The 17642-nt window shown below is 36.8% G+C and overlaps 1 protein-coding gene across 8 annotated transcripts in view; it reads right to left on the bottom strand.

Annotated features, from left to right (window-relative positions):
* LOC133523710 (ras GTPase-activating protein raskol) overlaps positions 1-17642 on the bottom strand; it is a 230302-nt gene that overhangs the window by 72037 nt on the left and 140623 nt on the right. The window contains exon 1 of one of the 8 annotated variants that reach the window (XM_061859444.1): positions 8840-9003. The exons of the other annotated variants lie outside the window; for them this stretch is intronic. The gene's annotated coding sequence lies outside the window, so the exon portion shown is untranslated. Of the gene's footprint in view, positions 1-8839; positions 9004-17642 lie in introns of those variants that run through there. 8 annotated transcript variants of the gene reach the window in all.

Below are 17642 nucleotides of genomic sequence, written 5' to 3'. Positions count from 1 at the left end.
CACTGTCCGTCTGGTCCAGCGGGTTAAGACGCGGACTGCTAAACGAGTGTTACGGGTTCGAATCTCGCCTGGTGACTAACTTTTTTTTTTTTATATGTTCAATTTTATATATAATTTTTTAATTTTTATTGTTTTAGACAAGTTTAATTTAGTAAAAGAATGTAGTTAAGATTATCACCTATACACCACCATATTACAATAAATAGTTAGTTATAACCGAGCAAAGCTCGGTCGCCCAGGTACTGTATAGTTATTGCAGGTAGTTCGCAATCACATTTTTAGCACAGGCATTATAAGAGAGGTATGGGCATTGTAAATGTCATCTGGCTCTGTGTGGTAGAGCACAGCACAGCGGATGTCATTCCAGATCTAGAGCAGAACCCAACTGGGGAAGTACCTCCACCTTACAGAAAATCGCAGCCAAATAACACTAGACCCTACTCATAGTGTTGTGTTCCTGCCGGTGAGTAAGGTTGCCAGAGCTCAACGAGGGGTGGGAGGGTGTTAGGGTCGGCAACGCGCATGTAACTCCTCTGGAGTTGCAGGCGTACATAGGCTACGGATACTGCTTACCATCAGGCAGGCCGTATGCTTGTTTGCCACCGACGTAGTATAAAAATAAATAAAAAAAAACACACAATTAAAATATTTCATACGACATGTGCTAATTATTTGTCTCAGTGTAAACAAAAATATATCATAATTATGATATCAATTTTCAAATTCAAAATGGCGGACATGTTTTATAACTTATTTTAAGAAATTATGAGTAGTTTAAGACTTTAAAAAGCAAGAAATTGTTTCTTGCTTCTGTTTGTATATGTATCATGTAGTATTTGATGTTTTCATTATTTTTGAAAGTCCTTAGGGTGCCGATTACAAAAATGACATCCATTATGGAACCCAAGATGGCGGACATTCATTTTTCTTAAAAATCGGTATGGGTGTCATCTCCGAGGTTCTTCGAGGTTCCGATTACGAAAATGACGTCCATTTTGCAATCCAAGATGGCGAACATTATTTTTTCTTAAAAATCGATATGGGTGTCATCTCCGAGGTTCCTCGGGGATCCGATTACGAAAATGACGTTCATTTTGAAATCCAAGATGGCGGAAATTATTTTTTCTTAAGTCGATATGGGTGTCATATCCGAGGTTCCTCGGGATTCCGATTACGAAAATGACGTCTATTTTGAAATCCAAGATGGCGGACATTAATTTTTCTTAAAAATCGATATGGGTGTCATCTCCGAGGTTCCTCGGGGTTCCAATTACGAAAATGACATTCATTTTGAAATCCGAGATGGCGGACATTAATTTTTCTTAAAAATCGATATGGGTGTCATCTCCGAGGTTCCTCGGGGATCCGATTACGAAAATGACGTTCATTTTGAAATCCAAGATGGCGGAAATTATTTTTTCTTAAAAGTCGATATGGGTGTCATATCCGAGGTTCCTCAGGATTCCGATTACGAAAATGACGTCTATTTTGAAATCCAAGATGGCGGACATTAATTTTTCTTAAAAATCGATATGGGTGTCATCTCCGAGGTTCCTCGGGGTTCCAATTACAAAAATGACGTCAATTTTGGCGGTTCTTGTTGGTGCAGATTTCAAAAATAGAGACCATTTTAGAATTAAAGGTGGTTGATATCACGGCTACACACATCGACACCCATTTCAAAAAGTAGCGTCCGCCATATTTATTTTCAAAATAGATGCCATTTTTGAAATCCACACCCCTAAAAACCCAGAAAACAACACCCATGACGACTTTTTCAAAAAAGTGACGTCCGCCATCTTTATTTCCAAAATGGACGTCATTTGTAAAATTAGTACACATACATCATACAACATGAAAACTAAAAACATTTCCATCCTCTTTTGGGCAGTTGTGTAAGTCTGTGATAACCCTAGGTAGGTACGGAGACCTTGAGCGGTGTCGGCATTTACGCAAACATCAAAGGCGTCGGCCCACTGTTACTTTTTAGGGTTCCGTAGCCAAATGGCATAAAACGGAACCCTTATAGTTTCGCCATGTCCGTCTGTCTGTCTGTCTGTCTGTCTGTCTGTCTGTCCGAGGCTTTGCTCCGTGGTCGTTAGTGCTAGAAAGCTGAAATTTGGCATGGATATATAAATCAATAAAGCCGCCAAAGTCGTACAATAAAATCTAAAAATTTAATTTTTTTTAGGGTACCTCCCCTACACGTAAAGTGGGGGTGAATTTATTTTTTCGTTTTAACCCTAGAGTGTGGGGTATCGTTGGAAAGGTCTTTTAAAACTAATAGGGGTTTTCAAGAAACATTTTTTGATAAAGTGAATATATTCGGAGATAATCGCTCCGAAAGAAAAAAAAAATGTGTCCCCCCCCCTCTAACTTTTGAACCATAGGTCCAAAAAATATGAAAAAAATCCTGGAAGTAGAGCTTAAGAAAGACATTAAATGAAAACTATAGCAGGTATGATCAGTTTAGCTGTTTTTGAGTTATCGCAAAAAGTTTTCCTTTCATAGTAAAAAGACTTAATTTAATTAGGTACTGATTATGCAAATTTGCCTATTTGTTTAACTCGGGTGAAAGGTACCGTTTCATCCCTTGGTTAACAATTTACTATACTTTAAGCTCCAGTTTAGCTTATTGTGACGGAAGAGTAACTACGGAACCCTACACTGAGCGTGGCCCGACATGCTCTTGGCCGGTTATTACACTGTGCTTTTACTGAGTAAACGAAAACGTCACATGATATATCAAAAGAAAAGTTTTTTTATCTTATACCTTTAAACGAGCAATTCTTGTATATATATATATACAGGGTGATTCAGGAGACGTGAGCAGGATCAAGCTTGAGCATTCAGTAAGTTATAAGCAACTGTTTCGTACCAGTATTTGTGAGATTAACGTTATTTTATTTTTTACTGTTCAAAAAAAATGTTATAATTTATTTACGCCATGTATGGTCACCCTATTTGTTTTATCCATAACAAGTGACAAATTGAATGTCATCGGAGTCTGGTTACTTTTGAAAAATCGTATCTCACTCAAGTGTGACATTTTGTTTTCTTCATAATCAAACTGCTGTCATAACGGTTAAAGAGGTTTTATCTTTGTTAATTAAGTGTTGTAGGGTGTCCATGATTGTAGATTATCAAATTTGTCCTTCCCAAAAAGTTAAATAACAGAAATAAAGCGAGATTGTTTTACTTAAATATGATGATGAACGGTTCATTAACATTTACTGATTGTGTAGGCTTAGTCCTGCTCACGTCTCATGAATCATCCTGTATATATATATACAGGCTGTCCCAAAAAGGACACGCCATAGCGACACTGGAGGTAGACCAGCCTGAGAGGGTTCCAACCAACCTAACATGACCCTAGTAAAAGTTGCACCGTTTTCAAGTTATTGGCAATTTAACGTTTTTCGTGAATTTTGACCGTTTTCAGCATTGTTAGGCTCAGTGTGCACTTATAAAGCCCTTAAAATAAGTTTTTTTTATGTGTACGGCACCATGAATAGTTAATTAGGATAATAAAAGAGATATTTCATCGATAACCTACGTGAAATGTAAAAAAACAAGGGCTTGATCTAAAGTTTTATTCGCAGCGAAACATCAATTTCAACTTTGACCACCTGCCGTGAAAAAAAACTACTTAAAAGGTAACAAAAAAATAACGCTATAATATTAAGCATTTTATGCAGATTCTAAAATGGTATAAAACATGCACATTTCTGCCATAAAATAATGAGTTATTATCATCTTTCGAATGCCTCATAAAGCTAAGTTGGACTAGGGAATCTGCAATCCAATGACGCGTAATTCATCTTGGATTCTTATTGGCTTTGAGTGCAAGTTCTCAAATGGTTAAAAGAGTGAGACAACATGAGATGCACTCGCTCTATCTCGCTCTTTTTATCTCAACTTTGTCACACGGTCAACTGCTACCTGGGATTATCGTAGGGCTTATCTCTTTGAAGACAGAAGTGTAAGCTTTTGTTTGTACAATTGTGTCATCCATATCTAATAAGCATTCCAGAATGCGTAAGCTGTTATGATATCATTGCTACTAAGTAAGGATATCATGAAGTAAGAAAGGTTCGAAAAAAATGTAATACAGATTGAAGTTTCATTGATTTATTTATTTTTTACAACAGGTGCTCAAATTGTTTGCCACCGACTCGTATGCACGCTTGGCAGCGTCTTCTGAAATTTCTTGTTAATTTCCTTAAGTTAATTTCGGATATGTCTCGTGCTGCCTGAAATACACGTCGCCGTAGTTCGTCTTGGGACCTTATTGGCTCGGAGTAGACCTTGTCTTTTAAGCATCCCCAATAAAAAAAATCCAATGGATTTAGGTCCGGCGAACGCGGTGGCCATAATACTGGTCCTAATCGGCCGATCCATCTTCTTGGGAATGTCTGCGAGAGATGGTCGCGAACATCGCGAGCGAAATGTGCTGGGCAGCCATCTTGCTGGTACCACATCCTCTGTCTCAGTGCGAGCGGTGTGTCTTCAAGTAAAACTGGCAGATCGTTTTGCAAGAACTGCAAGTAATTTCTCCCATTTAAAATAGCTGGCAACTCGACCGGTCCTATTATTTGGCCATTAAATATTCCCGTCCACAAATTAATTTTAAATTGATGTTGGGACCGGTCTTCTCTCCCTTCGTGTGGGTTTTCAATTTGCCAGCTATGAATATTGTGGAGATTGAGATACCCATCTCTTCTACACGTGGATTCGTCGCTCCACATCACTTCATTAAAAAAGTTTTCATTTTCTTCCAGTTTTTGAAGCATTTGTCGGCAAAATTCAACGCGGGGTGCGTAATCCGTCGGAAGAAGTGTTTGCAGGCGTTGAATATGATACGCATGATATTTATGACGTTTTAAAGTTCTCTGCGCTGAGGATTTATTTACGCCGATACGACGTTCAATATTTCTTAGAGAAATTTCTGACTCTCTTTGTACCATATTTAAAACCACGTCGTCGTCAATAGTCCGGGGCCTTCCTTCAGCGTAAGCCTGTCCTGGCCTTCTGCCATTTCGATATGCATTCACAACTCTTAAAATGATTTCATGATTCGTGGCATGCCGATTGGCATACCTTTGATTGTACAATCTTGCAGCTGATCTGGCGTTGTATGAGACAATTCCTCTGTTAGAGACACGCCTAGTTTCTCCATAGATCATGTGCATGTCACTGTACTCACGATCGGTGTAGTTGTGATCTGCCATTGTGATGGAGAGGTTCCAAAAAGCAATAATCAGTGTCCGTGAGCGGTGCCAAGTTGTCGTTTCAGTCCCACAAACATACCAAGTCAAAAAGAAATCAGAGTCCAGATGAAAGCCAATTAGATTTGTTTAGGACCACGAATACACAGCAGCAAAGATAACACAACAATTGCACGAAACACACGGTAACGAACTAATCAGGATTAGGATTCCTAAATACTTACTAGAGATAAGGATGACTAGTGGCTATCCCTCCTCCTTCTGTTTTTAAAGAGATAATCCGTAGGATAATCCCAGGTAGCAGTTGACCGTGTGACAAAGTTGAGATAAAAAGAGCGAGATAGAGCGAGTGCATTTCATGTTGTCTCACTCTCTTAACCATTTGAGAACTTGCACTCAAAGCCAATAAGAATCCAAGATGAATTAGGTACGCGTAATTGGAGGCAGCTCGAAACACATCCAAAAAGGATTGCAGATTCCCTAGGCCAACTTAGCTTTATGAGGCATTCGAAAGATGATAATAACTCATTATTTTATGGCAGAAATGTGCATGTTTTATACCATTTTAGAATCTGCATAAAATGCTTAATATTATAGCGTTATTTTTTTGTTACCTTTTAAGTAGTTTTTTTTCACGGCAGGTGGTCAAAGTTGAAATTGATGTTTCGCTGCGAATAAAACTTTAGATCAAGCCCTTGTTTTTTTACATTTCACGTAAGTTATCGATGAAATATCTCTTTTATTATCCTAATTAACTATTCATGGTGCCGTACACATAAAAAAAACTTATTTTAAGGGCTTTATAAGTGCACACTGAGCCTAACAATGCTGAAAACGGTCAAAATTCACGAAAAACGTTAAATTGCAAATAACTTGAAAACGGTGCAACTTTTACTAGGGTCATGTTAGGTTGGTTGGAACCCTCTCAGGCTGGTCTACCTCCAGTGTCGCTATGGCGTGTCCTTTTTGGGACACCCTGTATATATATTTCTGTGATCTCGGAAACGGCTCTAACGATTTCGCTGAAATTTGGTATATAGGGGTTTTTGGGGGTATACAATCTATCTAGATAAGTCTTATGTTTGGGAAAACGCGTGTTTTCGAGTTTTCATGCGTTTTTCTTTCGACGCAGAATATGGTCACTAATTTCGTGTTGCCGGCCACTGTCCGTCTGGTCCAGCGGGTTAAGACGCGGACTCCTAAACGAGTGTTACGGGTTCGAATCTCGCCCGGTGACTAACTTTTGTTTTTTTTTTATATGTTCAAGTTTATATATAATTTTTTAATTTTTATTGTTTTACACAAGTTTAATTTAGTAAAAAAAATGACCTATGTAATAAGAGAAATCGACAATAGATGGCGTTACTCTGTGACAAGTGCTGTAAGGTTAAAATCGATTGTAAATAATAATAATTGTCAGTTCACATTTTACTTTTTAAGTTTATGTACATTATCACCACCAAATTACAATAAATACCTAGTTATAACCGAGCAAAGCTCGGTCGCCCAGGTACTATATTACTAACTGTACTAGGTTGCCTTTTTAACAAGTTGGTCCAGTCCATGGTTGCCTACATTTTATATAAAAATCGGTTAATCTAGGCGACCATTAACTGGACCAACTTTTTTAATACGGCAACTTTCAAATAAGCTTTCATTTGATATATCATACGATGAAATAACAAACAAAAAAACTATCCGTACGCAATCTTACAAGGCAACCTACTTGAAATGTATCACTGTGAATTTTGTCTTACATTTATTTCTTATCAGAAATAAATAACATGAGGGTGCACATACCTTATAACGTATCTCTATATAACTATCGGTTATCAATATTAGCATTAGCGGTTAACAACAACATTCCCCTTAAAACAAATAACTATCGCGAGGAAAATACCAAGTCCAAACATCTGAAAAAAATCGGGAAAGAAAAGCTGCAACTGGCTTTTAAAATGGTACAAGGAAGGGTGGTCATCTGTATGGGAATGTGTTATTTTTGTCTCTATTTGACCCAATGGTTGACTGGTAGAGAATGCCTTTTGGCATTAAGTCCGCCATTTGTGTTTTTTTTTGTTTGTGCAATAGTTTAAATAAATAAATAATATTCATGTAACGCGATAACGAATTCTACGTGAACGAAACCGCGGGCAATACCTATTATAGTAACAACAAAATAAAAAATTTCTATTGCTATTAATTTAAAACACGCTTTAGGAATTTCTTTGATGGACCGTAGACGCAGTCAAGGGCACCCCGCTCCCCACTACCGTTGTTCGCTGCCTCCTGCCACAGCGCGCGGCGCGCGCAAACTTGCCGCGCGTTTGAAACGTAACGTATTTATATAAGCAAGGAATGCATACATATCAGTAATGAGTGTCGCCGTGATTTTATATTTCTAAATTTTTGTTTAGTAACTGAGATCATTGTTGATGATCGATTATTATTAACTCTACAAACTTTAATTCAATATTAGCTATACTGCTTAACCTGAAATCAATATCTAGACAAGCACATTGTCTACATGTCTAACTTTTTACTAGAATACTAAGTTGATCGATAATATCGTAATTTTGCAATATCAGCAACTCTAATTCTATATTTACAAAATAACTCGTGTTTTTACGTTTACCAGAAAGCAGCTGTTCCAGATTTCTAAAAACTGAAAATTGTACATAAATTGAAGTGTTATTCGATATGCTAAAGTTTTCTGTAACTTTAATTCTATATTTACTTAGTTATTAGCAAAAATTAAAATATTTAAATATAACCGAAAGCTCAACTTTAAAATTTCTAACTTTTTACCAAAGTATTATTTAACATACTCCCAATGACATATCAAAAAAGAAAAAACTTTAATATTATCGAAACCCATTTTTGTTCAACCGCTGGTCTATTATTTGCTAAATACGCCGCATAAAACATCTCTATTTGTTTTTCCTTCCGACATCATTACCTGCATATACATTTGCTTTTCCTTCCTGCATGTCATATTGAAGGTGGAGGATATGGATTTTTCATAAGCCTGTTATAAGTTGAACGTTGAATGCCATTGCAAAGGGTGACGATCGGTGTGGAAGTGTCTAAATATAGTATTCTCCTACACAGCCCAGCATCCTAGCGTATGATACGATGCTAAGGCCAACGGAGTCAATCGATTTGCTGGGTGATTGATTATTACACTACATCGCTCCCTGAGGCTACTGCCACATTCAAAACAAATTTGACATTTCGGTGACCCGCCAAACTCATCTGGCCAGTCTCGCGACGTCTTTGACATTTGAAAGTTCGGAACGTAATTGATCAGATTATATAACTTACGTAAACTTGTTTACAAACGTGCTCAGTAAGGTAAACTCGAGACGTTCGAGATACAGTAAATTAGTCACGGATACTACACAATTCAAACCGATAATTTGAACATTATTGACATGGTCAATGGATGTTCGTTGTAATGTGCAACAATGATTTACAATCCAGTAATCCAGGCAATAACACTTTTCGACTAAATATCGACTTCTTAAGCCGAATATCTATAGATCATACCATAATAATGATATGTTATGTACCACAGTGTATTGTAATTGACACGAATAAAGACATAAACAGACCCAATGCCACCACATATAATGTTCCTGAACGTGTCACGCGGAGTTCCTGTGTATTGTAAACGCGTAGCGAGGAACAACGGAGCGCAGCACCCGAGGCGAGACGGGCAAACGAGCACACCGAACCGTGGTGGCAACCGAGCGCGGACGTTCGGCGCGCTTCGCGGGCTTGTTGCGACTGTTTACCAACCATCGAGACCCAACGCTTCAACTTAGGGCTGACGCTGCTACAAAACTAGTCATGCATTATTAAGTCATTATGTTACAAATTAGCATTTACTTTTTACACTAGTATGACTATCTATGTAAAATATACACGTAGTTCGTAGACCCAGAACAGTTATGAAAACATTTATTCATTATTAATTTATTGAAAGCTATGGACATCAACCCTTAATATAGGTACCACGCGGTTTTGTGCACCGACGATGCCATAAAAGTACGGGCCCGTCGAGTGGGTTCGCAGAAAAAACTTGAGTCGCAAGATAAGTAAGTACGTTATCAAGCCGGGCCTTCAGCCTTATCATCGAGTTTACTTTTAGTAAGCAAAAGCCTGGATCAGATATAATGGATATCTAAAGTATATATTTTTCAAACAGCTTGGGTACGGAGACAGATGTCATCTCCATACAATTTAAAGCCTTAAAACGCAAAATCTTGCAAAATTGTATTGGGAAGTCATCTGTCACCGTACTGATATGATTACCGTATGTACATGTTATGTACTTATACTATAAAGAGTAAGGTACATTTATCCCGATTTTTATGATTTATTCATACAATACAAATCAAAGTCATTTCAGCAGAATCTGTATAAAAAACTGCATTTGATTAATAAAAATATCATCACCTAGTATAATCAGAATAAGTAAGTAAACAATTAAATTTGTAGTCGCGACGGGTGCCTGAAACTCGAATTCGAAGGAAGGACAAAGCACAGGCTATGTTTCAGAATGGCATGTATTTCATTTCCTATGAAATAGAAAAATTTAAATATGTTTTAACGGTCAATACACGAGACAATAAGTAACTATGTATGTTTTCACGCCACTAATCGGAAATGTGGCAATAGATGGTCTAAAACCAAGCTAGAAAGTAGGCAATAGCTGTAGCAACATTTTCCTTCAAAAATAAAATTAGGTTATTTATAGATCCAATTATTTGTTTAAAAAAAAAGTAACGTCAAAACCATTCAGTTCACGCTGAAGGCGTTTTTACTTTTGTAGCTGTATGTGGTTTTCTAAGTTTAGAATCGGTTTAAAGCAAACAACAGAAAAACGTCTCTTAAAAGTGATAAAAAAGTAAAAAAAGGCGGGATCGGAAAATACTTACTGAATTAGATAGTGTAAATTGTATTTGGCAAAAAAAATACAAGAAACATGTATCTACCCTATAAAAGAATTTCTTCACTAAAAGAGTTCTTTTAGTGAAGAAAATATACTTAAATATTCCTGCCAAAAATACATCGCTTTTTTTCAACAATTGTCCTCGCGCCAATATAAATGTTAATTTCTATTAAAGTACTTATAGTTATGCAAATGATTTCTTATTTCCTCACAGTAGTCGTGAAAAGCACTATGTAATGCCTCGGCCGGAAACGCTAAAGATGGACTCCTATTATTTGAGCTCAAACTCACTCGTCCATCTTTGAGCGGTTTTCCGGCCTCTCCTAAAATGTAATATAATTAAATAAGCAACTTATAAGTACTACATACTTTAGAAAGTAAAAATAATAGCTAAATTTTACACATTTCCCGATTTCCAATTCAGCTGAAATTTTGCATACAAATTTAACATAATATGTAAAAATTTTACATATTATGTGAATCGGATGACAATGTAATATTATGCATGCAATAGATCTGATGATGGAAACAGGAGGTGGCTATGGGAACTCGATGATAAAACAACGCAAAATAGTTTTTGGGGTTGTTAGAATTGTTTCGGTGACTATTAGTTACCTGTGGAAATAAAAGTATAGTCAGCGATAAAGGCTTGTACCAAAATTGAAATTTTTGCCAAAAATTTTTTATTCATACTTCAAAACGCTTCTCAGTAATCATGACTTCACCATCCCTTGTTATTTTGGTAGGAGCGTTTTGTGAGCAGAGTCCGTCTTTTTGTGATTATATTTTTTATTTAGCCAACTAACAGTCTTATACCAAAAATAATGTAATAATAAGCAATGTGTTTAGATTGATTTATTTCATAATACAGGTTACATTATAAATTGCAGGCATGTCAATCTACAAGAATTCATATTATGATCGTCAAAACAGATATACAAAAACATAATCAATAAAATATCAATTCAAAAATTAAATAATTACAGGATACTAGGATTTTAAAAATAATGTCAAGGTAGTTTCTCCTGTAGAGGCTCGTCAAAATCTATACACTGTTCATAAATTCGATAACAGAATACAACGGTCTATCCAACAAAAAATCTCTCAATCGGCGTTTGAATGTCTGATCACACAGATCACACAGTTCATCGGCTGGAAGTCGGTCATAATATGTAGATCCTATCACACGAGGGTTTTTTTGAGCTAAGGCCATATGACGGGGAACAGTTCTCAGCCGTCCCGTTGGACGGACATTTATACCCTCAACATGAACGCGTTTGAAATCGGATATATTGTTTCTAACGAACATAATGATTTCGAAAATATATAAGGCAAAGTGCATCATAATACGATGTTCTACAAACAGAGGGCCTACCGCGAACCACGTTCGACGTGTTGCCTCTCTGTCGCACTTGTAAATTCGTGCGTAAGTGTGATAGGGAGGCAACACGTCGAATGTGGTTCGCGGTAGGCCCTCTGATCCCTACACGAGTGTCTAGCATTCACTCCGGCCAGGATACGTAGTGCGCGTTTTTGAATAACTAAAATTCGTCTTGCATCTGTCGAGTTTCCCCATATTATTGTCCCGTAAGATATTAATGAGTGGAAATGCGCATAGTACACGGATCTTAAGGCGTCCCAAGATATATGTAAGGGGTTTTAGTTTTCGCAGTGCAAAAACGGCAAAACATTTTAACTTAAAAACAAACATCCGCTGATACCATTAATAAAAAGTTTTTATTATAGTCATTTAGCCTATTACGAAAATCACGGATGATTTATACATATTTGGAAACTAAATATTATAGATGAATGACAGATGATCGAATATTTCAGTAAAAATTGCAACTTACACACTCTTTTACGCGACATACCGAAACTTAAATATCCTTAAAGTGAATGGCAATTAAAAACATTATTATTTGCAAATATACCTATTTTATTTATATTGTACAATATAATGTAATATAAACATGATAACTTCACACAAACGTGTACTATAATAACTAAAAAAAAAACTTTTACGTGTAGTAAAATAGTAATAGCCTAATACGTAACCAATTACATATTATCCTGAAGACAGAGAAATAATACGATAAATATAAAGGCTCAAGTTTCACCAACACTAGTAAATTTATAATATACTTAAGTTAGGGGAGACCGAGGTGAGCTGAAACAACGTCAATTTTGTGGTAATTATAATCGTCTTGAGACTCTTGAGGCAAGGACACGTATTGGGAGACGAGTGGTCGGTGGAACGCAGCAAAACAACGTTTTTCCAGCTCGGTAACAGTCATAGATGTCTCAAAATTGACGTAGTTTCAACCTACCTCAGTTTTAACTCACCTCAGTCTCCCCTACTTTACCGCTATCAAAAATGTAGAGTGAACATACCAAACAAAAGCCAACCGAGTTCATCGTCGCTCCACGAGGGGTCCATATATAAACTCGTAGGCAACTTACTCACACTAATTGAAACTTCACTTGGACAAATTGACACTGATAGCCGAAACGAGGGCACGCGACGACATGATAATTCCACAAAACTCTTTTTATATCGTCAACTCGATAGGGCACGCGAGTTGAAATGAACTTTTATGTAAATACTGTTTAGGTTAGGCATGTCAATGTACAAACGACAACTGTGCAACGATTGAGCAATGGCGATAGCGCTGATAGGTAAATAGGGCCGTTGTGTCACCGGCACCGTCCTATTATTACGTGTATAAAATAAAATACACACCAGGTAAGTAGTGTTTACTTGTAGAATGTCAAGATAAGCATTAGGTAAGTAAGGTACTACCACTAGCTAGCACTATCTTGTGATATGCAATATTAAAAAAAGGCAAGAGTTTTGTTAAAAAAAAAGAATAATTGTGAAAAATCATCAATAAAAACTCAGGTTTTGAAAAATACAAATTGTTTACACGTCGCTGAGATTTATGTCGGCCAAACGCCGGAAGGCGAGGATAAACATAACTTTTCTCGGCTATAATTAACATATAAACAGAGTAAAAGCTTAGCTGTGCTGTCGGAGACGTAAACAGTACAAAAGGAGATATAAAAGGGAAACTGAACTATATCGAGACCGACTTACTGAGTCAACGCTACCGCATCAAGCACCTACGTTTCAGAAGGCTTAAAGATGTTACCCGTCTATCGTTCAAACGACGTTTTCAACGCGTTGAGTGCGCTTCTCCCACGTGGGGTCACACGGGCACGCGAACTACATCAAATCTGCCCAATCTGTCATATAAACTAAAACCAATACATATGTTATAGTTGTCTAAACAACCGAAGCCGTGCATTAATTTGTTTGGAATTTTTCTTCCAAATGTATAGCTGTGGAACACGTTCCTGGCCCAATTTGTATGCGTGAAATGGCACATCTGCATTGGCGTTCGATGCGGAAATAATATTTTTGGCACGAAATCGTTAAAATCAGGCCAAAACACAACATTATGGAAGTAATGGTAGAAGTTATTTACTGGAATATAGAACTGTTTTTTTTTTTTGCTGAATATCTTAAACTCGTTAATTAAATAAACATATTATGCAATATAAAATGACAATACAGTACGGTGCTATCTTATGGCTAGTACATATATTTAAAAGTTTATAAATAGTGTTTAAGGATATTATTTATAAACTTAAAAATATGTAGTCGTCGTTTGTAATAAAAAAAAACTTGTTTCATGGGCCTTATACTCTGGCTTATACAGCATAATAACGTTATATGTTATTATTCACACACAACAGTGTACCTACAAGGACAAGGGAAGCTGCTTATGCAAAAATGTTATACGGCTACAGAGAAACTCGGTGTATCGTTACAAATATTACAATCACGTAATTAATTGTAGTAAAGCCAGCATAAACAACGATATTTTATGAAGTAATAATAAGTTACATTATGTATCACCTTATTATTATTCACTTTATTTATTACTTAGGTTAGGGTTTTACAATGTGAGTATAAAAGTAAAATATAAAAACAAAAACAATTCAAAATATGATGTATAAACACACTATACAAAACCTAACCTAGGGTGCCGCCAGAAGCGGGGCAAGGCCCAAGCTGCCGGTGGTCAGGGCCGCAGAGAGAGGAACTGCCGGACTATCCGCACCGTATCCAAGATTACCTACCACATTTTACATCTGACCCTTGATTCAGCCACCTAGCGAGAGTCTCTCAAGGTGTTGGTCGAAACTCTTCGGTATGAGACCGTTCGCTGAAACGACTATGTATTTTATAAAAACTTGGATTCACATACTAACATAATTATTGTTAAAAAAATTAAAATTTGTTTTAAAGTTCCATTACATTTAAATTGCACAAAACCCTAAAGTGGCTGTCAATGAAATGCAGCATTCAACCTATTTATATTAGTCTGCGTTCCAAGGAAGTCAGCAGGACTGCATTATGGAGGCGTGGACAAATTAAGTAATAAACAAGATGGAGGATGTCCAACACGTTTCGATTCGGGAGCGAGCGGATGCATGCGACAGACCGATTTCTCCAAACGTATCCCACGCACAAAACTATCCCGCTCGCGCTCATGACTATCAAAAGGGACGGTTATATGTGGTATTGTTTTATAGTTTCGATGCAGAATCGACGAGTTAACGGTGATCTGGTATGAATTCACAGCTTCCACGATAAAGTCGACATCCGGCAGCAACGGCGTGTATCAGCAAACAGTGCACAATTACTGCGTTTAAATATCACATTTTCTGATTGTTCAAGATATTCGTTTCTTATTGACCGATCGTTCACGAATGTCTCCCTTTCAGCTTGGGTAAAAATGCTTCGAATATCAGGATGTTCTCCTGTACAGGTCGCAATTCTCAACAGATTCTCGTGAAATTTTAAAAGCAGGTTCGTTGATCAAATAGATTTTTTTATCGATTCAGTTTTTGATTTTTAGTTGTTTTATGCATTTTGCAACCAAAACTCGTTAAATTAATTAATTACCAAAATATTCATAAACTATTAAATGATCTGTTATTCTGTTATAATAGTTTTGATTTTGGATTATTTATTTATAGTGGCATTCCCTGTGCCGTTTGCTTGACGCTTAAGGTGTAGTTGGTTCAGACAGTAGTTTTTGAAAAAACGTAGATGATCAGTAATATGGTTGCCAAAAAATATAAATAGCAATCTTGAACCCTTTCTTCTTAATGAATCTTGAATCTAGTAATTTCATCGATTCGAAACCTGATTAAATAACTTTCGCTCAATAGAAAAAAACACGACGAACGAAAATAGGTCTATAACGCACCATTAAAATGTTGTAACAATTATTGCACAAAAGTTAATTAGTAATATGAAAATCGCTTCTAAAAATGCGCAATTTTATTTATGATTGATCTCATCGATTTTTTTTTGTTAATTATTACAAAAAATAATAATTTAATAACAATTAATAACCACGAGCACGCTCGGCTGTCCGCTCAGTGCTTCGCGAGCTGCGACCTGAACTCACGGTACCTTAAAGGCAATATTTATATTTATAGTCGATTTTTTTTATTTCGTCAGACTTTGATGAGTTTTGAAAAGATCCTTATTCTAGGTGGAATGAGTATAAAATCCCAGTTTAGGACAAAAATGTAGATAGGTTGGTACCTACCTATGTAAATTTCCTTTGAGTTATGATATGAATGTAGTTCCGGAGGGAGTTATCTATTTATCAAATTTGACGAAAAAAAAATCGATAACCAATACAAAAATTGCCCTTAAGGTCGCAGCTCGCTAAGCACTGGAGGCCTACCGCGAACCACGTTCGACGTGTTGCCTCCCTATCACACTTACGTACAAATTTACAAGTGCGACAGAGAAGTAACACGTCGAACGTGGTTCGCGGTAGGCCCTCTGAGCGGACAGCCGAGCGTGCTCGTGGTTATTAATTGTAAAGGAAAATCGCCAACAATTAAAAAAAGCGGCAAAGTGCGAGTCGGACTCGCCCATGAAGGGTTCCGTACCATTCAATTAAATTAAATTCAATTATTTATTCATAAAATTTACATCTTATAATTTTTGACGTATAAAAAAAACTACTTACTAGATCTCGGTCAAACCAATTTTCGGTGGAAGTTTAGGTACATGGTGGAAGTTTTAGTTAAAAAAAAATATATGATGTACATTACCATGCAAATTCTGTTATTTTAGAAGTTACAGGGGGGGGACACATTTTACCACTTTGGAAGTGTCTCTCGCGCAAACTATTAAGTTTAAAAAAAAAATGATATTAAAAACCTCAATATCATTTTTGAAGACCTATCCATAGATACCCCACACGTATGGATTTGATGAAAATATTTTTTTGAGTTTCAGTTCTAAGTATGGGGTACCCCAAAATTTATTGTATTTTTCTTTTCTATTTTTGTGTGAAAATCTTAAAGCGGTTCACAGAATACATCTACTTCCGAAGTTTCAACAGTATAGTTCTTATAGTTTCGGAAAAAAGTGGCTGTGACATACGGACGGACAGACATTCTGTTTTTTGCCATTTGGCTACGGAACCCTAAAAATGACCCTTAAATACTGCTTAGGAAGACACATGTCGTACGCCATCATAAATATGTATGTAACAGTTTAAAGGCCAACCTAACTCATCAAACAATAAATTGCTTAGCATAAAAGTAATTAAGGGTGTTAAGCTGTGTCGCGCAGCATGAAGCTGGCAGTTAATGGAACTGGGCCCTTATTCGCACATGTATTTTTCACGTATACCGATGATATGGAAAACATATCTGTATAGTTTCATGGGTTAACCAACTGCCGAGCGCAGTCACATATGCAAAGTGCGGCTCACTGATATATATTGAATTTGTTTAAACGTTAGTTTCTGAATTATGCCCGTGGTTAGTGATGGACATAGTTCATCACGCTCACTGAGTGAGCAGCGAGTGGACGAGCAATTAAAATAACAGCAAACTGCAGCAAAAGAAAGCGTTAGCTTTTTGTCACGCTCTCTAAAGCACAAGTCTTAACACATTTACGGATTAATAACAACACCCTTTCTTCACTTCGACTTTGGGCCATCTAATGCGAACTCGCGCCTTTCATCGCGCAATGTTTACTCTTTGCGTTTCCTAATATTATGTTGCACGGTAGAACTGATATCGTCAGTTTTTAAAACGACATAACTACGAGTAGTAGGTATACAATTATTTTTGATAACTACAATATTCAAATGTAACGTTAGGTTATGTCATTGTCTAAGCGACCGCGGTCGCCTACTTGGTTGAAGAGTAAGTTGGTAATCGCATTAGTAAAAACTAGTGTCTGCGTCAATTACTTACTTACAGGTCATTGCCGCGCGTGCACCCTAGGCTCCCTTAGCAAGCCGTGGTAAAAAATCAAGGTGCCGTTAGGAAGATGAATATAGATAGTAAAACTACTCACCGACGAAACAAACTCTGCCTGGAGACATAACCTCCAATAATCGAGGATGTTT

This window comes from Cydia pomonella, chromosome 1 (assembly GCF_033807575.1).
Source record: "Cydia pomonella isolate Wapato2018A chromosome 1, ilCydPomo1, whole genome shotgun sequence".
Taxonomy (NCBI): domain Eukaryota; kingdom Metazoa; phylum Arthropoda; class Insecta; order Lepidoptera; family Tortricidae; genus Cydia; species Cydia pomonella.
Note: the sequence above shows the minus strand (reverse complement) of the source record. Positions and strands in the feature narration are given on the sequence as shown.